Raw genomic sequence first — 27,186 nt, forward strand, 5'->3', positions numbered from 1 at the left:
ATTATTTTGTTCTCTATATTTAAGAATCTGTTTTTGTTTTCTTTCATGCATTCATTTCTTGGATTTCACATATAAGTGAAATATACATACATTTTCTTTCTTTATTCATCCACTGATGGTCACTTAGTTGTTTCCATGTCTCAGCTATTGTAAATAATGCTGCAGTGAACATGAGGGTGCATATATATTTTCAAGTGAATGGTTTTTTATTTTCTTTAGAAAATTACCCAGAAGTGGACCTGCTGGATAATAGTTCTATTTTTAATTTTTTTGAGGAACCTCCATATTGTTTCCCATAGTGGCTGCTTCAGTTTACATTCCTACCAACAGTGCATATATTTTCTCCACATGATCTCCAGCACCTGTTGCTTGTCTTTTTAAGAAGAGCCATTCTGACAGGTATGCGGTGATATCCCGTTCTGGTTTCGATTTGCATTTACTTGGTGATGAGTGATGTTGAGCATCTTTTCCTGTGCCTGTTGGCCATCTATTTGTCTTCTTTGGAAAAGTATTTATTTATTTATTTATTTATTTATTTATCTATCTGCTTTTGAGTTTACAAGTTCTTTATGCATTTTGGATATTAACCCCTTATCAAATATGTGATTTGTAAATATTTTCTCTATCCGTAGTTTGCTTTTCATTTTGAGAGTTTGAGAGGGTAGAGCTTTTTCATTTGATGTAGTCCCACTTAATTTATTTTTTCCCTTTCTTGCCTTTGCTTTTGTTATCAAATCCAAAATATTATCAGTCAGACCAATATTAAGGAGCTTACCACATGTTTTAAGAGTTTTACGGCTTCAGGTCTATACTCAAGTCTAATCCATTTTAAATTAATCTTTGTGGATGGTATAAGATAATGGTCCAGTTTCATTCTTTTGCATGTGGCTGTCCAGTTTTCCTAACACCTTTTATTGAAAATACTGTCCTTTCCTCATCATATATTCTTGGGTTCTTTATCATAAATTAATTGACCATATATGCATGGGTTTATTTCTTGGATCCCTGTTCTGGCCCATTGATCTATGTTTGTGTTTTTGTGCCAGTACCATGCTGTTGTTGTAAGGTAGTTTGAAATTTGGAGGCAGGGTGCCACCAAATTCTGTTCTTTCTCAAGATCTGTTTGGCTAGTCAGGGTCTTTTAAGTGGTTTCATATACATTTTAGGGTTGTTTTTTCTGTTTTTGTGGGATTACATTGAATCTATAAATGGCTTATAGTAGTATGGCCATTTTTACAATATTAATTCTTCCAATCTATGAGCATAGAATATCTATCCATTTATTTGTATCTTCTCCAATTTCTTTAACTAATGTCCTGTAGTTTTCAGTGTACAGGTCTTTCACTTCCTTGGTTAAATTTATTCCTAGGTATTTTTTATTCTTTTGAAGCAATTGCAAATGGGATTATTTTCTTAATTTCTTGTTCTGATAATTTGTTATTTGTGTATGGAAATGCAGTAGACTTTTGCATTTTGCTCTTGTGTCCTGTAACTTTACTTAATTAATTCTAACGTCTTTTGGTACATTTTACAGGGAATTTTAAATAAAATATGTCATCTGCAACTAATAACAATTTTACCTTTTCCTTTTCAGTTTGGATGCCTTTATTTCTTTTTCTTGCCTAATCGCTCACACCAGGACTCCATTTGCATACTATGTTGAATAAAAGTGATGAGAGTTGGCACCTTTGTCTTGTTCCTGATCTTAAAGGAAAGTACTCAATTTTTTACAACTGAGATAATCATTACCTTTAGGCTTGTCACATATGGCCTTTATTATATTGAAGTGCATTCCCTCTACACCCAGAAAAACTTTGTTGAGAGTTTTTCTTATGAAAAGATGTTGAATTTTGTCATATTTTTCCTGATTCTGTTGAGATAATCATATGATTTTGACTTCTGTTTTGTTAATGTGGTGTATCACACTGATTGATTTGTAGATGTAGAAACATTCTTGTGTTCTTGGAGTAGATCCTACTTGATCATTATGTGTGATCCTCTTGATGTATTGTTGATTTGATGTGCTATTTTGTTGAGGATTTTGCATCTATGTTCATCAGGGATATTGACCTACAATTTTCTTGTGGCATCCTTGTCTGGTTTTGGTATTAGGGTGATGCTGACTTTGTACAATGATTGGGAAACATTCCTTCCTCTTAATTTTTTGAAGAATTTAAGAAGGACTGGTGGTATTAATTCATCTTCAAATGTTTGGTAGAATTCATCCAGTGAAACCATCTGATCCTGGAGTTTTGTTTGTTGGTATGTTTTGATTATTGATTCAGTCTCTCTTCTAGGAATCAGTCTGTTCAGATTTTTGATTTTTCATGACTCACTTTTGGTAGGTTGTATATTTCTAGGAATTTATGCATTTCTTCTACATTGTCAAATTTATTGGTATAGAATTCTTCATAGTTACCATTCTTTGCATTTCTGTGGTATCATAAGGTGTCCTCTTTCATTTCTGGTTTTATTTATTCAAGTCTTCTCTTTTTTGGTGAGTGTATCTAAAGACCATCTATCTTGTCAATTTTATCTTTTCAAAGAACCAGGTCTTAGTTTAATTTTTGTTCTCTATTTTTAGTCTCTATTCCATTTATCTCTGCTCTGATTTTTGTTATTTCCTTTTTCCACTAACTCTGGGCTTTGTTACTCTTTTTCTTTTTCTTTAAGGTATAAAGCTATGCTCTGTCTTTGAAATTTTTCTTCTTTTTTGATGCAGACCTTTATTTCTATCATCTTCCATCTTAGAATTGTCTTTGTTACAGCTCATAAGTTTTGATACATTGTATTTCCAGTTTCATTTGTCTCAAGCTATTTTTTACTTTCTCCTTTGATTTCTTGATTCATTGATTGTTTAGTAGTATGTTGTTTAATTTCCACATACTTTTGTATTTTCTGGTTTTCTTCTTATAAGACCATTCTACTTTAAACTGCCACCCTTTCTCATCTTACCTTTTCTTTTCTTTTTTTTTAGCTTAAATTTTCTAATGCATTATGTAATGTAATATTTATTGTGTGCCCACACTAGTAGCTAAATGCACTCAGGCAAGGATTTTGCAATTTACTACACTTACTTTCTCAAAAAGGTTATAAACAAAAAACATCTCAGTTTTTATAAAAATGTAACATGTAGGTAGGGGGGCCTGGGTGGTTCATTGGGTTAAGCCTCTGCCTTCAGCTCTGGTTGTGATCTCAGGGTCCTGGGATCAAACCCCTCATCAGGCTTTCTGCTCAGCAGGGAGCCTGCCTCCCCCTCTCTCTCTGCCTCTCTCTCTGCCTGCTTCTCTCCCTACTTGTGATTTCTGTCTGTCAAATAAATAAATAAATTTTTTTTTTAATGTAGCAAATGTAAATCAAGGCTACATTGTTTCCAAATACACATGTGATCTGGTGTCGCCACAGAAGAAATTATATGTTATACATGTACTGATGGGTTTTAAAAACACAGAACATCATAAAGGCAAAATTTAAAAACAAGAACTTCTAAAGAAGTGCTTTAGATCTAAATAGTTTGTCATCATATGCTCTTTATTAGCTAATGTGGGCAATTCTTCAAAAGTGCTTTAAAACATTTTTTAAGGTTAAGCATTGGAAACATCATTTATTTATTCATTCACTCATTTAAAAAAATATTTGTTCTCCAATTATTTACTGGGGATTATTATAGAAGCTCATATATACGATGAAGGAGCCAAAGTCCCTGCCCCCATGAAGCTCACTACCTATTTTTAGAGATAGACTCTAAGCCATTTTATAGTTACAGAATGTAATTTCAGAAAGTGACATGTTTTAGAAAGAAAAATAAAATATGATAAGCAGTTAGTGGATGATGAAGAGCTGGTAGTGTTATTTTAGTTTAGATATGGTAGTCAGGAAAGACTGTAGGAAAATGATATTGAAGCAGAAACCACCCAGATGATGGAAGTGAAAGCCATGAATTGGGGAAGAGTGGCCAGAGTAAAAGAATGGAACAGCACATAGAAAGGCTGGTTGGTCAGCAAGAACTAATGTGTCTGAGGAATAGCAAGAAATCCCATGTGCTGGTATGGAGAAAGTAAGAGAAAGAATGGTTTGAAATGAGACTGAAGAGATTGAAGGGGCCAAACATGTAAGGACCTTAGAGTTAATGTGAAGGAATACTATATTAAGGTTTTATTTTAACCATGACAGAAGTCATTTATGGGTTTTAAGTATGGTATTGATGGATTTGTGGAATTTAAGACATTTTTGAAAAACATTGAGTGATAACTTTAGTGTTTTATTTAAAAAGCAACTCTTAAAAGCCATAAAATAATAGACTGTTTTTTTTAACTATGAAAATTTCTAAGTAATTAGAAAAAATCCAAAAATTAAGTTAAAAGTTATTTGAAAACCTACAAATTAATATTTGGTAGCTATAATAAGGAAGATGCTGATTTTCTTAATATGGGAAGAGTGCAATAATTCAATATAGAAAAGAAAATGCATTTGTATAAAAGACACATGAACATGCAGTTTATCAAAGAATTGCAAATGGTTAATACACAAATGAAAGTATTCAATTTACCATTTTCTAGCGATTGATGCTGCCTACTACTATGTTTTTGCTATTCTTATCATCTTCTTTTTTTAGAGTATTATTTTAACAGTACTGTAGTAGTTCCTTTTTGTTTGCATATGGCTGATTATAATGGGGTAGGCATTTTTAAGAGGGATGTGTGTATTGGTAGGAGAGTCCAGAGTACTGTTTCACATTTGCTAGTCTTCCCAAGGGAGTAGGCTTGTCTGTGTATTCTTTGTGTAGCTCCTACCTCTCTGGTTCTTTAAACCTGAGGATTCTGTTGACAGCTCAGCTCACCTCTGTTCCCATACCTGTGATTGCAAACAAGACAACTTAATTATGTTTTTTTACCTTCAGGTCATTTTTGCTCTCATTTTTTAGGGGTCCTTTACAGTATAGTCTTTTCACTACAAGGGTCGTTTACCACTACATTTCTCCAAGACTGTTTCTCCTCACCTACTCTTATATGTTTTCTGCTAGTCTCAGCTACTTTTTTGCCTTTTTTAGGGTTTGGGGATTATATCTGAATCTTAATATTGATGAAAACCTATTGTATGGGCTTCTCCATGAAAAAAGGAAAGGAAAAAAGAAGGCAAGGAGGAAGGGTGGGAGGGATGGATGGATGGTAACAGAGGCAGAGAGGGAAGAGAGAAAATAAAGCAATTACCTCAGAATGAAACTCATGGTCTAGAAAGTCAGTCAGGGAAAATGTTTTAAAAACATTAAGAGATGAATTATGAGTTGGCAAAACTTACGAAAGAAGTATTTATTTCAAAGATTAAATTGGAAAGACCACAAGGGAGACGAAGCATTATAGAAAGTACATTAAGGACATGTTAGTGAGGATGCAGAGAATGGGGAACCCTCTTCACTGTTGGTGGAAATGATAGGTCAGTTAAAGCTGCCAATAATAAAAGTATGAGCAGAATTGAAGAGTACAAAGAAAAACACTGAAAAATACTAACAAATAGGACAAGTGAATGAAAATAAGGACAAAGCAATGGAAAATATGTTAATATCATAATTGCTTATGGGAGTAAACAAATAGATAATGCAAGTAAAAAACAAAGTTATAAAAAAGTTGCATAAAGTTCTAACTACTGGAACAGAGATAGAGAGGAACTAAACATGAATAAAAATGAGATAACAATGATAAAAATTTGTTTTTATTTCCAGAAAACATATTGAAATAATAATAAAATGAAGATCATTTCTATTTACCAGATGCCCACCATTACACTAATCATTTAATGTTATACTGAGGGGAATCAGCCAAGAGAATTTATGTAAATGGACTTAATTCATGTTGGGTTTTTTTGTGTGTTTTTGGGGTTTTTTTTTAAGATTTTATTTATTTATTTGACAGACAGAAATCACAAGTAGGCAGAGAGGCAGGCAGAGAGAGAGGAGGAAGCAGGCTCCCTGCTGAGCAGAGAGCCCGATGCAGGGCTCAATCCCAGGACCCTGGGATCATGACCCGAGCTGAAGGCAGAGGCTTTAACCCACTGAGCCACCCAGGTGCCCCTCATGTTAGTTTTTTAAAAAGTGGATTTCTAGCTAAAGCACAGAGCAAAATGTTATTCTCTGATATATGCAAGAAACACAAGTAAATTAAAGAACTTTAGGAATGTTGAAAACTAAAGATAAAAATTAAGCCAAATAAAAGCCAACAAAATACTTACAGAGGAATCAGTCCACATTAACATCTTGTGAGATGAATGAAGTTATTTTTTAATGTAAAGAGTATAATTCATTGATAATGTAGCAGTTATGAATATCTGCAAACCAGATAACATGACACCAACCATTATAAAACAAAAACAGTGCAGGTACAAGAAAATAGTCAAAACACACCTGATGTGGGAAGCTTACTCATTGTCCTTACAGTTCATGACAGATGAAGCAGGTAGGTGTTGGGGGCAAAGGAGGAAAGAGGAAGCACTGCAAATTCATTTGTACAAGTCAGGAATGTTGTAAAGATGCCCACTGCCATGGCTGTCATTTAACATTATGGTGAAGGAAATCAGCCAAGAGAAAGGTATTAGAAGTTTTTAAAATCAGTAAAGTGAAGTTAAACCCCTGCATGCAGATGATAGGATTATATACCTGGAATTATCACCTGAAATGAAATGAACTGAGTAACTACTATAAATAATAATATATATTGTGGTACACTTTTGTAGCAATATGGACGGAACTGGAAGAGATTAATGCTGAGTAAAATAAGTCAAGCAGAGAGAGTCAATTATCATATGGTTTCACTTACTTGTGGAGCATAACAAATAACATGGAGGACATGGGGAGGTGGAGAGGAGAAGGGAGTTGAGGGAAATTGGAAGGGGAGGTGAACCATGAGAGACTATGGACTCTGAAAAACAATCTGAGGGTTTTGAAGGGGTGGAGGGGGAGGGAGGTTGGGGGAGCCAGGTGGTGGGTATTAAGGAGGGCACGTATTGCCTGGAGCACTGGGTGTGGTGCAAAAACAATGAATACTGTCACGCTGAAAATAAATAAATAAATGAGGATATATTCTGGTACAAGATGAATAATGTATCCATATGAGTAACTTTCATGTATACTAAAATAACTTTAAGACTTACTGCCCTATTGTACCTAGGCATATTGTTTGGGTATTTATAACAAGTTTAGGTACATTGTTTGTGAATTAATTTCTTATGCCTTCTGTGAAAATTACCATAAATTTAGTAGCTTAATTCAACGGATAATGATTTCCTCACTTTTCTAGATACCAGAAATCTGAAATATGTGTCACTGAGCAAAATCAAGATGTTGGCAGGACTTTCTCTAAAGATTCTAAGTGAGCAATCCTCTTCTTGCCTCTTCCAGCTTCTAGTGGCTGCCAGCATGCTTTGAGTTGTGGCCACATCTCTTCAATCTTGGGCTCTATGGCCACATTGCTTCCTGGTCTTCTATATATATCTGCTTTCCTCTCATAAGGACCTTTATGATTGTGTTTAGGGCCCATCTGGATAATTCAAGATAAGCTGCTTGTTTCAAAATCCTTTAATCACATCTGAAAATACCCCTTCTCTTTGTAAAATAATGTTTACTGGTTCCAGGCATTAAGACGTGGTATTTTTGGGTGGCCTTTATTCAATGTATGTATATAATGAATTAATTTCCTTGCTATGGAATGTAAAATGGTACTAGCTATGTACCATCTTTGGGAGAATCAGTAAAAGTTTCTTTTTCCCTCAGCACGTTTGGACAAAACCTAACTGACCTGGGAACATTACAGGCCTACTTAAATTCATCATGAATTTAAAAGCTATACATGACCATATAATAGACAAGGAGTTAATATCCAAAACATAAGGAACTCTTACAACTCAGTAGCCAAAAACAATCTGATTAAAAATGGGCAGAAGGACCCAAACAGATACTTTTCCAAAGAAGACGTACAGGTGGCCAACAGGTACATGCAAAGATGCTTAGCATCACTAATCATCAGGAAAATGCCAATCAAAACCACAATGTGATGTCACTTCATACCTGTAAGAATGGCTGTTATCAAGAGAGAGAAGTTTACAAGTCCTGGTAAGGATGTGGAAAAAAGGAAACTTATGCACTATTAGTGGGAATATAAATTGGTACATTATAGAGAAGAGTATGGAGGTCCCTCAAAAAATTAAAAATAAACCTGCTGTATGGTTTCACTTCTGGGTATATATCTGAAGGGAAAAAAAAATGATAGTCTCAAAGAGATATCTGCACCCCTGTTCTCATTGTAATATTATTCACAATAGCCAAAACGTAGAAACAACCTAAGTGTCCATCAGTGGATGAATGAATGGATAAAGAAAACATAGAGAAATAAAATTCAGCCATAGAAAAAGAAGGAAATTCTAGCATTTGTGACAACATGCGTGGATCTTGAGAGCATTATGGTTAAGTGAAATAAGTCAACCTGATTTTTATATAATCACACTTATGTGTAGAATCTTTAAAAAAAATAAAATTATGATGAGCACCATTTGAATCACTCAATTCCATACCTGACACTGATATTGTGTTGAATCACTTAATTCTATACCTGACACTAATATTACACTATATGTTAACTAATTGGAATTTAAATAAAAACTTGGGGGAAAAAAAACCCCAAGTCATAGAAACCGAGCATAGAATGATGGTTGTTGCGAGGGGTTGGCAAGTGGAAGAAATGGGGAAATGATTTTGTTCCAAGGGCACAATCTTCCAGTTATAAAATAATGAAGTTTCTGGAATTTAATATTCAGCATGGTGCCTATAGTTAACAATAACTGTATTATATAGTTGGAAGTTGCTGAGAGAGTAAATCTTAAATGTTCTCACCACACACACACACACACACACACACACAAGTAATTAAGTGAACCGATGAAATTGTTAATTAACCATATTGTGTAATCATTTTGTAATACAATCATGTATCAAATCATGTTATACACCCTGGAGTTACTAGTCTTATATGTCAGCTATACCTCTGTGAAGTTGGAGGAAAAGTTACATATCCTCTGAGGAAAAAAAAGTAAAGATACTTGTGACTATGTGAAATTATTTAGGTTCTATATTTATATCAAAGTATGAATATTCACTTCAGAAATATTGTATATTGTTGTGAGATTCTGCCTAGATACCACTGGTTGGTGTTAGGTAAAATGCAGTAAATGCATCAGATTACCTTTCAAAATCTGAAAAACTCCAGATTCCTAAATAATTTATCTCTAAGAGTTTCTAAGAGGTATATAAAATTTGTAAAATGAGACATGCAAGAAATTATTACTGGTGTTATCTGTGGCAAGAAAATTGGGGCTTTTTTTTTCACCTCATATACTTCTATGCACTTTGAATTACATTAATCATAAATTACTTGAAAAAGTTACTTTAAAATGAATTATGGTATATCTCTGTAATGGGAAAAACTGTCAGTCTATGTCATGATTTTTAAGTGGGTGGTACTTTTAACCAAGAATCTAGAGAAAGTTGAGATAACTATGAGCTGGAGTATAGGATGGACTTTATGGAAAGTTAGTTTAGCTATCTTTATAGATTCTTTTTGCATGTTTGTCACTTATATGAGCTCTTCATTCCCTGACGTTTAATTACTTATTTTTCTTTGAAACCCTTAAACTAAGCTTTTAATGACCAAGCAAATATTTGCATGAATTATAAAATTAATGGAAATAGTGTCACTACATGCCTCTATTTTATTAATTAATAGTAAAAGAATTTATTTGAAGCAAATTGAATTTCAGTGAAGTGTCTCCAGTTATGTTTCTTGATGGGATTTTTTAAACATCTTTATATTTAATACAAAATTTTCCAAAATCAAATGTGATTTTAACCCTTAATATTACTTCCATCTTTTAATTGGTATTAGCAGAATATACTGTAACTTCATTTGATTTTACCATGAATGCATAATTTTTTCTATCACCTTCTAAAACTGATTGTGTTGACATAGTTACACGTGACCATTTGTTACACGTGACCATTCAATTATATTATTCTTATGCTATTTAAGATTTTTAGTTTCACGTAATACTTAATAATAAAAATATAGGGGCACATGGGTGGCTCAGCGGGTTTAGCAACCAACTCTTGATTTCATCTGGGGTCATGATCTCAGGGTCATGAGATTGAACCCTGTGTTAAGATCGGTGCTGGGTATGGAATCTCTTGAGATTCTCTCTCTCTCTCTCCCCTCTCTTTCCCTCCCTCCCTCTGCCCATTCCCAGTCCCACCTCCCTCTGTGTGTACATGTGCACGTGTTCTTTCTCCCTCTCTTAAAAAAAAAGAATGTGTGTGTGTGTGTGTGTGTGGCATATAAAATAAAACTACCTATTGAAGGAAGGCATTCATGTTTTATTGCTTTTTCAATTCCAACTAAAATCCTAATGTGGACTTTAAGAAGTTAATAAATATGATTTGATCACAGTATCTTTATGTTATATAATAGATCTTAGTATCATTTTCATTTCAAAAAAAGAAAAGTAAAGTCATGAAACTACTTATTTCCAGCTGCAAGCATTAGCTGAATTTCCTCATCCTAAATAAGACCTATAGACTGATTTTCCTACAAATCAGTTGCTACTGCTACATTATCTTAACATGTATGTACCCTTTGCATTATTCCTTTCTACCTCCAATGTTGAGTATACAGTTTATGAAAGACTGCAGAATTATTTTTTTCTAGTACTTCAAACATGCTTTACACAGACTATTAAAGAAATAGCAAGTTCTATAAAATCGGAAGCTCACATTTTGCTTAATTACCTAGATACAATTATATTTTATACTTTATATCATTAAATATTCTCATAATATTAAACATATTGTGATGTTAAAGGATAAAACAACAAAAAAGAATTTTTAATGTTGTGATTTACCACATACTGGAGTAAATATTGGGAGCAGCTTGAATTTAGGTCATGGTTATGTAACAGAATCTAGTAATCATGTTATCATGTTTTACTTATAAATTGAAACTTTTCCATTTTACTTATATTATTCAATGTGAATAAACACAAATTATAGAAAATAATTTAGATGACTAAATAAACATTGGTAATTTGGTAAGAATTTTATCCTGTTACAATTTATTTTCTAGGAGTATCAAAGAAAGTGTGTTGGTTTCTTGCTACATATATTCAAACTTATTTGTTTTCAGTTGTACCTATGTTTTGTTATTTATATTCTAAAAAATGTTTTTGGTTATTTCCTTTTACATATATAAGTGTATACATGTATACATATAAGTGTATATATATGAGAGAAAACTATGCTGTATAAAATCAATGTAGCTTTTCCTAATCTACTGAAGAAAATGTCTCATTTTACTCTTTGTTAACTAGCTGTGATCTACTGTTGGAAGTGGCCATTTAGCAGATCTTAATACCCTAGGCATCAAGCCAGTTTATGTGTTCGAGTGAGTAACATCTTCAGTGCAAGATGAACATCAAGTTCAGGAACCCGAATAAATGAACATAGATTTTGGTGGATTTTGCTTACTCTTTGCTTTCTTTTTCTTTTTTCTTCTATAATTCATCTTTTATAAGTTAAGACTTAAGATTGTTCAAATGCAGACAGATTCTAGTTTCTTCATTCTTTAACTTTTCTGGTTAAATACTCAATTTTAAATTTTCTCCCGTTTCCAGAAGCCATTATTCATCAATATATAGCTTTATATTGGTTTATAAACATTCTCTAACTTAAATTGGAATTAAAAGAAATTGGACATCAGATTTAAGAAGAAATTGCCAGATTAACTTTCTGTAACTGTTTTCAGCATTTGACAGAAATTTTTAACTTTTGTTATATCTTTATGGTAAGGACATACTAAAGTCTAGCCCAGCCTTATTCTATTATTTGATTCTTTCCCTGTGTTTCTTTTCTTATCTATACTAATTATGTATGCTCTGTGTTTAGACTTGTTTATGTATGTTTAGATTTTTAAATGTGAAATATTTGAAGAAATAAACAACTATTTTCTTTTAGGTATATCATATAAGAGCAATGTGGTTATTCACAGTCATGAACAGAAATATTTCCCCTAGTATTTTGGCAGCTTATTTTAAATACTTTAGAAACAAAAGATGATCTGATAAAGTGAATTCATTCTTTTTTTTAAAGAAAAAATTTTAATGATAGCATTATTGAGGTACAATTCAAATGCTATATGCTTTACAATTTTAAATTGTGCTATTTGGTTATTTTCTGTATATTTACAATGTTGTACATCAATCCCCACTATCTACTTTCAGAACATTTTCACCCCAGAAAGAAACCCTGTACCTTTTAGCAGTCATACTCCATTCCCCTCTACTCCAAGTCCCTGGCAACCACTAACCTTTCTGTCACTATGGATTTGAGGGTTCTGGACATTTCATATATATAGAATCATATAGTATGTGGGTCTTTCACGGACATATAGTATGTCCGTCTTTCACTTAGAATATTTTCAAGGTTCATCCATCTTGTAGCATGTGTCAGAATTTCATTCCTTTTTATGGCCAAATAACATTCCATTGTATGGGTTATATTACATTTTGTGTATCTGTTCATCAGTCCATAAGAGTCCATTCTTTTTGAACCAATTATTAATCTTCAGTGACAAGAAGCCTGAAATTATAGTTTGGTACTAAGCAGTCTCTGATGTCTTTTAGACATTAAGAATTTGTGTTTTATTTTTTATTTATTTATTTTTGATTATGTTATGTTAGTCACCGTACAATACATTTTTTAAAAAAGCTTCTGCATGTCTGATAGTTAAATTTAAGCTTGCCTTTCAAAATTCTACAAACTTCATTCAAAATGCATCTGGCTCCCAAAAATTTTGGTTGAGGAATTGTCTGGAAATTAAGAGGGAAGGATAATTTGGTCATCTGTAGAGACTATTCAGTTTATCCTTTTTTTCTAAGTAAGCATTTTCTAGACCTTTTTTATTTCTCTGTATATGAATAAAGGACATTGTTAATACCTCTTACTTCATTCTCTCTTTTCTGTTCTTACCTCTAGGTACTGAGTTCTTTTTTTTTTTTTTTTTTTTTTTTTTTGGTCCCAGCTGGTGTACTTATTAACATTAAACACAAGACCGTTCTCTTCCCTGACCCCCAGGAAACCATGGCCACAAAGTCACAGGCTCCTAAAGCAGGGTCCTTCTGCCCCTTTCCTGAAACAAGCTCTCAGGCTTTGACAGTAGTCTGAGTTGCCCCAAGGCTGTGAGTTACTGAATCTTTTTGTTCATTATCTTCATAACAGCCTGTTTCATGGCATGCTTCTGCTGCAAAATTGGCTGGATTTTCTCCATTTGCTTGTTGAGGAAGTCTGTCTTCTTCCAGAAAAAAAGAGCATCTTCAGCTATGTAGAAAACATAGTAGCCTGTTCCCACATCAATGAGTACATGTGCTACGTCATGTAGTTTCCCAGGGACATATGTAGAACTTGTCAGTGAGATGATTAATTCTTTCCCCTTGGTGTTCTTATTGACTATGTTCGGACATTCCTTGGCTTCCACATACTTGGTCTGTACCACCCTGGGCTGGGTGATGGATGTGGACAAGAACTTCACTTCCTAGTCCAGCTGGTTCTTGATTATTTCTAGCTATAGCAACCCTGTAAACTAGTATTTATTATACATAGTAAAGATATCCAAGTGCTGTCTCTGCTAGTAAGTGGCCTGTTTGCTATTTATCTTCAATTATGTGGAGAAAAATGATTTGACAATAGTAAATTAAAATTATAACAATATTTTTAATAATACTTGACTTTGTGGCCAAATGAGTATTTACATATATACTGAAAAGTAACTCTAAGTTACAACATCAAAAGTAGGTGACAGACTGCTTTTATGATCTCATCTTTTGGAGTTCTTCATCTTCTGTGCTTTTGACATCACCTGGTTTTAATTTCTAAAGAAAATTCTGCTCAAGAAAATTAGGGATAAGACCATATTCTTTTTAATTATGACTTTTTAAAAGTATTTGAGACTTTAAGGCGTTCCTTTTGATTAGATATGTGCAATTTACAGATTTGGTGATGGTTGTCCTAATGCAAATTCACAGGCTTCATAGTAATTGTATGCTTCTCCTTAATTATATGCCACCAGAAGTTCTTTGTGCTTCCTATCTTTAACCAACAATCTATGAGACAATAAGTTTCAAAAGGTAGGACTAAGAGCTAAACAATTTAAACTTCTGTAATAATCACAGACACCATGTGTTAACCTCAGGAATAGCTGAGTGGCTTAGAAACAAGCATGCTTCTAAGGTCCCTATGATAGTCATTCACTCAAATGCTTTGGATGCTCTTAAGGTGAAGAAATATTCAACTATGCCATTATTAATTTTTTTTAATTACAGATTTAAATAGATGTCATTACTGCTGTTTACATTACGAACTCCTTGGAAAACTGTGATCTTCTAGATTGGGGTCAAAATCTTTTCTGTAAAGGGTCAATAATAAATATTTTAGGCTTCACAGGCCAGCATTTCTCTTGCACTACTCATGTGCTGCTAAGGTGTGAATGTAGCCATAGCAATACATAAACAAATGAGTATGGCTGTAGTTATGGGCACTGAAATTTTAATTTTATTTAATTTTCAGATGTCATAGAACTTTTTTCCTTTGATGCTTTGAGCCATTTAAAAATGTAAATACCATTGTTGGCTCATAGGTCATACAAAAACAGGTGTCAGACCAGATTTGTTTTACAGGCTGAGGTTTGCCAGCTCCTGCGCTAAATGGTTAAATCCACCAGTTGAGAAAATGAACTCATAAACTTCTCCACTACCAAGTCTATCACACCATTCCAAAGTTCTTACTAATTTGAGCATATGCCTGATGACAGAAGATATTCAATTTGTCACCAGCAGCTTCTGTGTGATTCCAATAATGTTGCTTCTCAGTCCCACTCCATAAGTATCTCATAGAAGTAAAAAAAAAAATCCTCACCCCTGCCTTTTGTGAAACTAATTGTCTTTTGTAAAGATGATGTATTGTGATATAACAGAAATAAAACTAGGAGGCTTGAAAAACAGACAGTAGCCCTTGTTCTGCCACTACTCACAGTGGTCAAGTTTCTCAAACTTCTGAGGCTCCATTTTCTCACTTGTTCATCTCAATGAAGTATTAAGAGGTCATATTGTAATATATGAAATCACTGAGATATGAAAATCACTGGTAAAGTAAAAAGTGTGATGTAAATATGCCACTGTGGTGGTGATTGCGCTTTTTATTTATTCTTACATATGATTTCTAACAGAGCTCCCTATGTTGATGTATCCCTCTTCAGTCTAGGAATAGATTAAGGATTGCACATAAATATTCTTCAGGCATTTTGCCACCATACTCTCACACATTTAAGCTACTTTTATCGCTTTACTGTATAGATTTATCAGGTTCATTACTAATCGTACTACAAAATTTTCAAATTATATTCCACATACTCTTTCCTATCACTACTCTATGAGAGCAAAGACCATTTTATCCTTGCTGTATCCGCAGGACCCAAAACAATGTCTAGAATATATTTGGGTCTCATATATAGTTTCTGAGTTGAATTAGTGATGAAGATAATCCCATATGTTTACTTGCTTTTTGTATCAAAAGGAATATATAAAGCTCATCATAAACAAAACATTTTTAAATGCATAAAATAAATAGGATTGCAAAGAAAAACTGACTTTATTCAACTTTACTGAAATGTAATTCTATTCAGACAGTCCATGGATGCTGGCTCTCAAAATATAGAAGGATTTCTAGCTAGTTTTCAGGAAATATACAATCCATAACTATAAATTACAAAATTACTTTGATAGAATGTAAAACAAATGCAGGCTTTATCAGGTCTCTTCTTTATGAAATCTTTGCACTTTTAAATTATAATAAAAACACTGGATTTTTTAAATCTACTTTGTTAAATTTCTTTTGGTTACAACAAGAAAAATAGGTTTTAGTAAGCTTACTCAAAAAGTACATTTGTCTGGGAAGATACCATCATAGAATTGACAGGTTGGAAAGAATGTAACAGGAGCAGCTCTGGAGATTTCAGCTTTTTCCAGTGGAGGGCCATTGATGGTGGCTCCCCGTGATGGGTCCAAATTTCAAAATTCCAGGAGAGAAACCTAAGTGATCGAGCTTGAATCATAGATACATGCCTGAATTAGTCAGCCAAGGTCAAAGAGTGGAATTGTGTTGTGGAGATATCAGCACTGAAGGTTACTGTATGGTAGCAGGATGAACTGGAAAGCCACCTCAAGATATATAAAATCTTATTAATCTGCTTCTAGGAAATAGTACATTTATTTTATACTTACTAATTTTTTCAGAAGAAACATTTCACTGCAAGACAACTTTATATATTGATAGCTAGACTACCTTTATAATTATGAATTTTAATGTATGCCAAACCACCTGCTACTATGTTAATAAATGGATTAATAACATATAATACAGGCAATATAATGTAGTGACACTATAGCATAGGTGTTAAGAGAGTGGCCCTTGAGCCAGACTTGGTTGGCTTCATAACCCATATCACTTAACTAACTGTGAAAGATTAGATAAGTTACTCAGTTTCTGCCCTTCATTTTTATTGTCTGTAAAAAAGTTTATCAGTGAGCTTTTGCTGATGGTTTATAATACAAACCATAAAATCTCACTGGCATACCAAAATAAGCTTTTCGTTTTTGCTCAGGAGTCTGTGCGTAGGTTGAAGTAGGTGATCCAAGTGGAGAATGCGTCTAAGTCTGAGCCAAATATCTCTCCTTTGCCATGGAGCTAACTAAAGCATTTTTTTTTCCTCAGAGTAAAAAACAAGAGGGCACCTGGGAGGCTCAGTCAGTAAGCGTCAGACTCTTCATCTCACCTGATAGTGTTGATGTCAAGGCTGTGAGTTCAAGCCCAACATTAGGCTCTGCACAGGGCATGGAGCCTACTTAAAGAAAAGAAAAGAAAAACTAGATAACAAGGGAAGAAGTGCAATTGCACAAGCATATTTCTTGTCCCTTGCACAAGCGTATTTCATATGGCTGTCTGCATGATGTCTTATGTTACCCCATTGGTCAAAGCAAGCCCAGGCCCAAAGTCTCAGAGCAGAGCTATATACATATACCTTCAATGGAGGTGTGCTAGGGAAAGAGGATGTGGTTCAATCTACTACTTTACCACTACTACCCATTAATGGGTAAAATTAATTCTTATCTAATAGAAGTATTCTAAGTTCAATATATGTAAAGACCTTAGAATAGTGCCTGGTACAGAGTAAATGGTCAATAAATATTTGTATTATTGGGCATATTCTTATGCAGAAACACAAAAGTTCAGTGTCATGTGTGTGTGTATATGCATATATATATCTATATAGATATGTATAAAACTACATGTTTGGGACATGTGTCATTTCCTTGGCATTGGACACACATGCTAAATTTAATTTAAAACTAGTCTGTATTTCTGTTGCTGTGATTAGATGAGCAAGTTTATGTGTCTTTCCGACTGGTCAGCCAATTCTGGGATAATCAGTGATTACTACCTCAATTATTTAACTGTTAGTAGAATCATAGAACTGCTAACGACCATTGAGTTCAATCGTCTAGTCTTACAGATAATGCATTGGGCAAAGAAAGGTGAGATACCAGGGCGCCTGGGTGGCTCAGTGGGTTAAGCGGCTGCCTTCGGCTCGGGTCATGATCTCAGGGTCCCGGGATCGAGTCCCACGTCGGGCTCTCTGCTCAGCAGGGAGCCTGCTTCCCTTCCTCTCTCTCTCTGCCTACTTGTGATCTCACTCTCTCTCTGTGTCAAATAAATAAATAAATAAATAAATCTTTAAAAAAAAAAAGAATGGTGAGATACTCAAATGAAAGAGAAAGAGCTAAATAGATAAAGATGGATGGATGAATGATAGATAAGGAATGAAATAGAAAATAGGAATGCAAAGAAGGGCAAACCTGGATCTGTGGACTTCTAGCTAAAAAGTTTTACTGTATCACATACTCTAGGTGTTGTTTCCATAGTTTTCTTGAAATGCCATTTGTCCTATTTTTTTCTTTTAGTGAACCTTAAAAGAAGAAATAATTTTAAGCTTTTAAAATGTTTTCATGCTATTCCTTCAGTTGAAAAGAACTATATTACAGGATAGGGTTTACTTACAATGTAAAAAACAAAAATAGCTGGTCCTTATAGAAGCCTTCATTTATCCACTTAACTAATATTGATCAATACTTATCTATTAGGCACTGGGCATACAGCAAAAAAAAAGATCCTTGATCTGATGAGCATACTAGGTGATCATTCCTTTCTGTGTAATGGAGAGACAGGCAGTCTCCTTGTGCGTACAGGAGAGACGGGCAATCAACAAACTGATTTGTAGAATATTCCACAAATAACGGATAGGATATTCAGTAATCTCTTCTGTGCAATTCCAAAATCAAAAAGCTCTGAAGTTGAAAGTGTTTATAATTCATATTGTAGTAAAACCTAACCTAATCTTAATTTGTTTAGTAGTAAAAGTGATATGAGACTATTTATTGCCTTTTTAAAAAAATCTCACTTAGAATGAATACATGTTTTCCTGTAGACGTGTTAACTAACTAGACCTCTCAGATACAGAGGGAAGAGGAACATGTTAACCGACTAGACCTCTCAGATACAGAGGGAAGAGGAATGTGTTACATAATTACACTACATGTACCATATTATCTTTAAAAATGCAAGTATTTCCAAACACATCTGGTTCCTATAAGGATTGTGTTGGACTCTATAACATTTAGAAATTATAAATACCATGAATGAAAATAAAGCCAGTATGTGTATAAATAAAGGGGCCATTGAGAAGGAGGTTTGAGTATGGAAGTTGCATGGCTAGATAGTAAGAGAAAGACTCTCTGGGAAGTGACTTTAGAGCAGATTCTTGAAACAGGCTATGGAGCTCTCAAGGGAAAAGAAAGAGTTTGGTTATTGGGAATAAACATGTGGCTCTCTGGGGAAAAGAGTTTCAGTCTGAGGGAAGACCAAGGTCAAAGACATAAACCATAACTGTGCTTAGCATATTCAAGGAAGAACAAGAAGGCACTAAGGCTATAGAATACCAAACAAGGGGAGAGTGGTGAGATAGACTGACAGGTAAACAGCGGCCCAATCATGTAACGTAGGGTAAGACTTTAACCTAACAGTTATGGGAAAACTTTGGAGAATTTTGAGCGAAGCAGTCTATAACCTAGTTTTCTTTTTAAAAATGTCACTGTGTTACTCTAATAAAAATAACACTTTTGCTATGTGGATGATAGATTGTTGTAGTAATAAGAATTTGGAAAAATAAATGATCATTGCTCTGGGTGAAATTCAGAAATTTAATGGTAAAATTTTAGTTTATTAATAAAACTATGTCTTAGTCATACTTTAATAAAATATTTATTTGAACAAGTCCTGTGCTATGAATTAATCTAAATATTATTAAACTATTGTGGTTTTTGTTGTTTCTAGAATTTTCCCTAAGCATTGAGGCTGGGAAGTTAGCTTTTCCCAGTCTCCCTTCCTCTTCCAAAGATTCTTCTCTTGGGGCTCCTGGGTGGTTCAGTTGGTTAAACGTACAACTCTTGGTTTTTGACTCGGGTCCTGAACTCATTGGTTGTAGGATTCAGCCCTGTGTCAATCTCCTCAGTTGGCAGGAAGTTGGCATGAAAGATTCTCTCCCACTGCCCCTTCCTCCGTTCATTCTCTCTTTCTCTCTCTCAAAAGACTTAAGTTTAAAAAAAAAGATTCTTCTCTTGTACCTGCTGAGATACAATCAGAAGAAAAAGCCCTGAACTGGGAGTAGTAAGAACTGTTTTCTCATGCTAGCTCTGCCACTAATTGTAGCTTTGGTTGAGTTGTTTAACCTCTCTAGATTTCAGTTTCCTATACTGTGAAGTGTGGGGATTGAATCCTCTGATTGACATAGCTTTTTCTTACTTGCATTCATGAATGTAGCAAGTCTTTTGTGTAAGACTAAAATTCTATGATTCTTAATGAGAACTCGTAAAAATCTCAAAATGTCCTTAAATGTGACTCTAAAGAAATACAGAATAACTGACTATCTGTTCAGAATTGGTAAGTTCACTTTTCTTTCCTTTTTAACAGGACCAAGGAAATAAATACCAGAAGCCAAGAGCACAGAATATTTTCTGTCATCAATCCACAGAACCTTGATACTTCTTTAATTCCATCACACACAAAGGAATGACCACCTTGGCAGATGGCCACAGAGGATGTCAACAATTTCTTGGAGGCAAGCAATGAAATATTTATATTATGAGTTTTCTATTGTTTAGTATGTAGAAACAGGTAGTATTATCTTGCATTTTAATGAAGAAAAACGGTGTTCTTTAGTATAAAAACTTTATATAATATGCATAGCTAATATAGATATTTCTCTATAGCTAAGCTATTTCTTTCTTTCTTTGCTTTTTCCTGAGCATTTTTGCCTGTCAAAAACTACACCAAGCTCTCTGCATATTGTATTTCATAGTATAGAGCTGCATTAAATCCCTAAATATAAAATAAAAATTTAAATAACAGAAATTAAGTAGCCATGTTTGAAAACACTGCCATTTGTATCATCTTGGACATATAATCATCTAACTACAATACTGAATAGTTTCAAAGGTTAGAATTCTTTTCTGTTTATATCCACACCATTTATGAAATTTTTTTGTTTAATTCCAGCATTTGTTTTTCACTTATTTTTAACAACTGTTCTGAAGTGTTCCAAAATCTTGGGAAGTAATCCCTTTACATTCCTCACAGCTTTATATTTTGTAAGAATCCTGCATCAAAAGAACTCATGGAACTTTTAGTTCCTTTCTCAGCAGCTCTTATTGCTCTTGGAAGAAGAGTCAGCCAAGGATTGTGGACCACAGTGCCCTCTTCAAAATTGAAATTAATTATATTACCAGTTAAAGGGAAAGTTTGCCTGGAAAGAAATTCACTGTATTTTTTTGTATTTTTTTTTTAAGAAATGATCATTTTCTTTCTTTCTTTCTTTCTTTTTTTTTTTTAAGATTTTATTTATTTATTTGACACAGAGAGAGATCACAAGTAGGCAGAGAGGCAGGCAGAGAGAGAGGAAGCAGGCTCCCTGCCAAGCAGAGAGCCCGATGCAGGGCTCAATCCCAGGACCCTGGGATCATGACCTGAGCCCACTGAGCCACCCAGCCACCCCGAAATTCACTGTATTTTAAAGAAAAAATTTTAACTATAAGGAATCTGCCTTCTCCATCTTCATGAAATATAAAGACTTAAGTAGATGAATATAAAATGAAATAAAAATAAACTCATAAAAATTTAAGTAGAATGCATTAAAATTGAATTTTTCAAAAGATTTTATACAAACTCTAGATAAGCTCAGAGTTTTTTATTTAGTAGTAATTCAACTCGTAAGCCTAAGGTCATCTCGCAGACAAGTCTGTTTTTAAGTTGTACATAGAGGTATACTTTCTAAGTAAAGGAGGACATAAATGTTTAAAAAGCCCAGTGTACAGCTTCTGAGTTTTCTTTCAGTAACTAGAGTCAAAATTAATTCTTGCTTTTCTGTTGGGGAAAATTTCATCTAATTACATTCAAATTATTCTTCAACCTTTTGGACAGCAAATCCTGACCACCAAAGAAAGGAAAAAGCAGCTGTGTTGCCCTTGCCTCACAGTTATAAGAATAGCATTATTATGCAGTCACTGGGCTTTGTAGAACGAAGAGTGGTTATCCACCAGCTGCCTTCTGCAGAGACACACCTAACCCTTTCTGAGCTGCTAGTAATGTATGCCTTCTGTTCCTAAGGATCTTTAAAAAACTAGTTTCCACTGCTTCCTTCAGCAAACTGATCTAGTGTAACAGCTCTCAGGAGTAGGAAGTTGTTTCTAATAACCCTTTGCGCAGTTTTAGTAATCCTCTCTAAAACAGGCTTTCTTGTACTTTAATCATGATTTAAATCTTTTCTTAGTTTGATATGATCAACTTAACTCTTTTAAGTAAATTTTTAATGGGGCACCTGGGTGGCTCCATCAGTTGAGTGTCCAGCTCTTGATTTCTCAGGTCATAATCTTTGGATTGTGGCGTTGAGCCCCATGGGGGGCTTTGCACTCAGTGGGGAGTCTGTTAGAGATTCTCTCTCTCCCTCTTCCTCTGCCTTTCCTCCCACTATTGTGCTCTCTTTCCATTTAAAATGCTTTTAAAGCATTTAAAAATGCTTTAAATTGACCACTGCTAAATTAGTAGAAATAGTTTCTATATGTACTGCTTCTCCATATGCAACCAATTTTATCACATTTTTTCTCTAATATTTTTTAACTCATTCCCATTTCATATCCTATTTTGATCTTAAGTTATTCTTTAGCCACAGCAATACGTCTTATATCAGATAGCTCTAATTTGTATTTCTTCCACATTATATTAAGAACCAGCCCTTTGGTCTCTTTGAATTCCATTCTGCTTATGACTATGTCATTAATAAGCCACAGATATTTATAATTTTCATCAAAAGTGCTATTTCACTTATTTCCCATATTTTAAGGCTAATTGGAATATTATAGTCATAAAAACTTTTTGTACTTTGAAAGGCAAGTAGAACATACCAAGTATGGCTTATAAGTCTGCTGTATAAGAACACAAATTCAAAGAGCATATTAAGACTGACTAATCAACCACAAAACTGCCACACCTTCCAACTATGTGACCTTAGACAAATTACTGATTCCCTTTGACCACCAGTTTGTACATCTTTAAAATTAAGGTGCTAATAATAATATAATATCAAGAATTAAATGGGATAGATGATATAAGTATATCCTAGCTATTTAGCACTTACATAGTTTATAATTCAATAAATGGGTGATATAGTTATTCTACTTTTTGCAAAATTATTGAAAACAGGTTCTCTTATGACAGGCTCAACTCTGTCTAAAGAAATAATGAGTGTGTCTGTTATACTTATGCCAGATTTCTTTTACATCATCATGTTGTCATATTGCTACTAAATTTTATTCATTGCATTTTCCCAACAGGCAGTTTATGTTTAAACATATGAAAAAGCAATTTATAAAAAAAAAATCACTGTTTAGATTCAAAGGGGAATATGCACACTGATGTTGATAGCAGCATTATCAATAGTAGCCAAAGTATGGAGATAGCCCAAATGTCCATCAACTGAATGGATGAAGAAGTTGTGGTATATATATATTTACATACATCACAGTGGAATATTATTCAGCTATCAGAAAAAACGAAATCTTCCCATTTGCAATGATGTGGTAGAGCTAGAGTATATTATGCTAATTGGAATAAGTCAGTCAGAGAAAGAAAAATACCATATGATCTCACTCATATGTGGAGTTAAAGAAAGAAAACAAGTGGGAGCACCTGGTTGGCTCAGTCAGTTAAGTGTGTGACTTTGGTACAGGTCATGATCCCGGAATTCTAGGATCAAGCCTAATGTCAGGCTCCCTGCTCCACAGGGAGTCTGCTTTTCCCTCTCCCAATGCCCCTCCCCTCCCCCTACTCCTGCTCTCTCTATCTCAAGTAAATAAAATCTTTCTTTAAAGATTTTATTTATTTATTTGACAGATCACAAGTAGGCAGAGAGACAGGCGGTGGGGCAGGTTGGGGCGGGGGGGAAGCAGGCTCCCTGCTGAGCAGAGAGCCCGATGTGGGGCTCGATCCCAGGACCCTGGGATCATGACCTGAGCCGAAGACAGAGGCTTTAACCCACTGAGCCACCCAGGCGCCCCAAGTAAATAAAATCATTAAAAAAAAAAAAGTCACTTGTGGTTCGTTCCCTCTTTTTTTCCTTTACCCTTTTCCATATGTCCATCTGTTTTCTTTCCTTTTTTAAAGAGGGCATCTCTTATGTGTAAGTGATGAATCACCGAATTCTACTCCAGAAACCAATATTGCACTATATGTTAGCTAACAAAATTTAAATAAATTAAAAAAACAAAGACCCTAAAAAATATTTCACTATTTAAAAATGTAGTTGTTAAAAAGAAATGATTGTTGACCTTTGCGTATTTGAATGTACATTACAAATTTTGCAAGTAATTTTACTTGGGTGTTCATGGACTCACTGCCTGTTCTAAAATTTTAACTTTGTATCAGCCACTATTATTTGGAGAAATAATCCATGTGCAAGGTAGAGTGACTTGAAGAATTTTCTTCTTCTTCAAAAAAAATATTTTTAGTATCTTTTATGTATGTGCTGATGCTTAGTCTGAGAAACTGATAATCACACTAGAAAAATAGAAGTAAACAGTAGTTTGGGTCTTTATATTACTTTTCTAGGTGTGCTGTAACAAGTTACCACAAACTGAATGGCTCAAATTTTAAGGAATTACTCTTTCACAAATCTTGAAGGTGAAAGTCCAAAAGCTCTTTTGAGGGCTTTAGCGAAGATTCTGTTATATTCCTTTCTCTTTGCTTCTGTTGTTTCCTGGCAGTCCTTAGCATTCCTTGGTTTATAAACTCATTATTTCAGTCTTTGCCTCCCTCATTACCTGGTTTTCTCCCTAGGTTGCTATGTTTTTTCTGTTCTTCTTTATAAGGACACAGTCAGATTAGAGCCCACCGTAATTCAGTATGACCTTAACTTGATTACATCTATAAAAACCCTTTTTGCAAACAATTTAACAAGCAAGTGTCAAGAATTAGTTTTTAAACATATTTTGGGAAGTGACACAATTTAAGCAATAACACTCTCTAATCTATGTTTTTGAACTGAGAATAAAATTAGGGCAGAAAAATTAATTTCTAAAAACAAGAAAATTTTATTTTCCTGGGAAAGAAGTTGTTTCACTTGTGACAAGATATGGTCTATGAGTAGATGTACATATTTTGTTTATAATGATTTAGCAATAAGTTTCTTGAACATAGCTTCTCTATAATATTTTTGCCCATATACTCTATAACTATTTTTTAAATTATGAAACAATATCTACCATTTTGTTTGTTTACTAGAGCTCAGAGTTCAAATAATAGGGTTACTATTTTATGATGAAAACTTGTATCCATATTATATGTATCAACAAATAAGATTCTCTAAAGACTTTAGAGATAGTTTTGTGTTTACATTTTTAATTTTATTGATAGTTACACTTTGTAAATGAACTTGAGTTAGTTTTTCCTTTGCCAGTTTTTTTTTCTAAAGATTTTATTTATTTATTTGGCAGACAGAGATCACAAGTAGGCAGAGAAGCAGGCAGAGAGAGAGAGAGAGAGAGGAGGAAGCAGGCTCCTTGCTGAGCAGAGAGCCTGATGTGGGGCTCGATCCCAGAACCTTGGGATCATGACCTGAGCTGAAGGCAGAGGCCTTAACCAACTGAGCCACCCAGGCGCCCCCCTTTGCCAGTTTTGATTCAAACCAGAGCCACTTTTTATTTTCATGAGTAAGAAATTCACTTTAAATTCAAATTTAAAAATATTCTTAATCTTTCAAAATGAATGTAACCACTATATATTTTTAACACTAATTCTACAGCTCATTCTAGTAAAGATAATTCTAATGAAATCTTTCTAATATATAATTTGGCATGTGGTATAGATTATCAGTATATTTTTATGTTCTTTATGATCATCTCCCATATATTTAGATAATTGTCATAAATTTTTCATGTAATAAAACTTACATAGGATGTATACTCTTATTTCACAAGTTCAGTGAGAGTGTTTTATGTATATTTTCTTGTGTTTGAACTTCTGACAAGGAAGGAAGGTAAAGCATTATAAACTCCTGTTTGGGGAGTGAAGAAAGATGGAGTTGAAGGATCCCCAGCTCACCTTATCTTGTGGCTACAACTAGGTAACATCCACATCAGTATAAATAACCCAGAAAATGACTCAAAGACCGGTAGAACAGATTCTCTGTAGATAAATGTAGAGAAGAGGACACATCAAACAGGGTAAGAGATGTGGGCAGGAGTCAGACTGACCCACAGGACTGTCTGCAGGAGGGAAAGATGCTGAGGACATGGATAGAGGAAATAAACAGGCCCTCACACCAGGCACCCCAAACACAGGAACCTATATAAGGAAGACAAATCTCCATAACATGTGGCTTTGAAAACCAAGGAGCATAGTTCTGTGGGTTCTTATAATTAGTGGGACTTAACACCTAGAACTTTAAAAACCAGCAAGCTCAGCTCTGGCAGGGCCAGGAGGGTAAGAGGAAACTGAGTCCCCACCCTTAAAGAGACAGCAGAACAAACAGCTCTAATGAAATACAGCTTAGAAGCAGCAGTTGAAAAATGCATAGAGTATAAGGAAGAGAGATTTATTTACTAATCTCAGAGTATGTGCTGGAGGGGCAGGGAACTGTTGGAGACTTGTCCAGTAATAAAAGAGCTAGTGGGCACCACTTCCCTCGCCTAACCCCAGCCTAGGCAAATGGACACGTGTAGGAACCAGTGCAATGTAAACACTGTCTTGCTAATAGCACATCCCACCCCCACTCTTGTCTACAGATTTACCACCTCTATCCTAGTTGGGACAAGTGCTTTCCCAGGCAGCTACAGGTCTCCTCCTGCAGCAGACCCCCAAGTACCTTCCTAACAGCATGTCACCTTCCCCCAAACCCCCTTCCTCTCCTATAGATTCACCCCCTCCAGCCCAAGGGCAGGAGCTTTCTCAAGTAGCGACAGATCCCTTTCCATGGCACACCAGTGCAAACCTTGCTGGCCCTACATGCCTTGCCCATGCATTCTCCTGCAGACCTGCCCTCAGGAGGAGTCAATCCAAAGCAGTGCGACAAGTGTCACATTGTACAACATGGGCAAGCACCACTTCAAACAGACTCTTGTCTTCGGGGGAGAGGGAAAAATAACCACACACACCAATCCCACTATGACCCCCAGTGGTAGACTTCTGATCTGACTACAGGCCCCACTCATCAATATAAGCTTCTCAGAGGACAACACAGGGAGAGCACACTGCAGTTTGCTGTTACCACAGTTCTGGCAAATGCCTGCTCTGATTCATCTCAAGCCCAAGGTGGCCCCACACTGGCCCACTAATAACATAGGGACCAAACCATGCCTCTAACACACAAAGAGAGCCATTACAGACAGCTGAACTGAAGACAAATGCAGCTGAGCCACAACAGCAGGGTACAGGCAACACACACA

The 27,186-nt window shown here is 34.7% G+C and overlaps 1 long non-coding RNA gene across 1 annotated transcript in view; it reads left to right on the forward strand.

The window, feature by feature from the left end:
- LOC106006347 overlaps positions 1-20,312 on the forward strand; it is a 213,604-nt gene extending 193,292 nt beyond the window's left edge. The window contains exon 3 of the long non-coding RNA XR_001180329.2: positions 20,165-20,312. This is a non-coding gene — a long non-coding RNA (uncharacterized LOC106006347). The remainder of the gene's footprint in view (positions 1-20,164) is intronic.
- The last annotated feature ends 6,874 nt before the right edge of the window (positions 20,313-27,186 follow it).

The sequence above is a fragment of the Mustela putorius genome, unplaced genomic scaffold, assembly GCF_011764305.1.
Source record: "Mustela putorius furo isolate JIRA1106 unplaced genomic scaffold, ASM1176430v1.1 tig00003867_pilon_pilon_pilon, whole genome shotgun sequence".
Classification (NCBI taxonomy): Eukaryota; Metazoa; Chordata; class Mammalia; order Carnivora; family Mustelidae; genus Mustela; species Mustela putorius.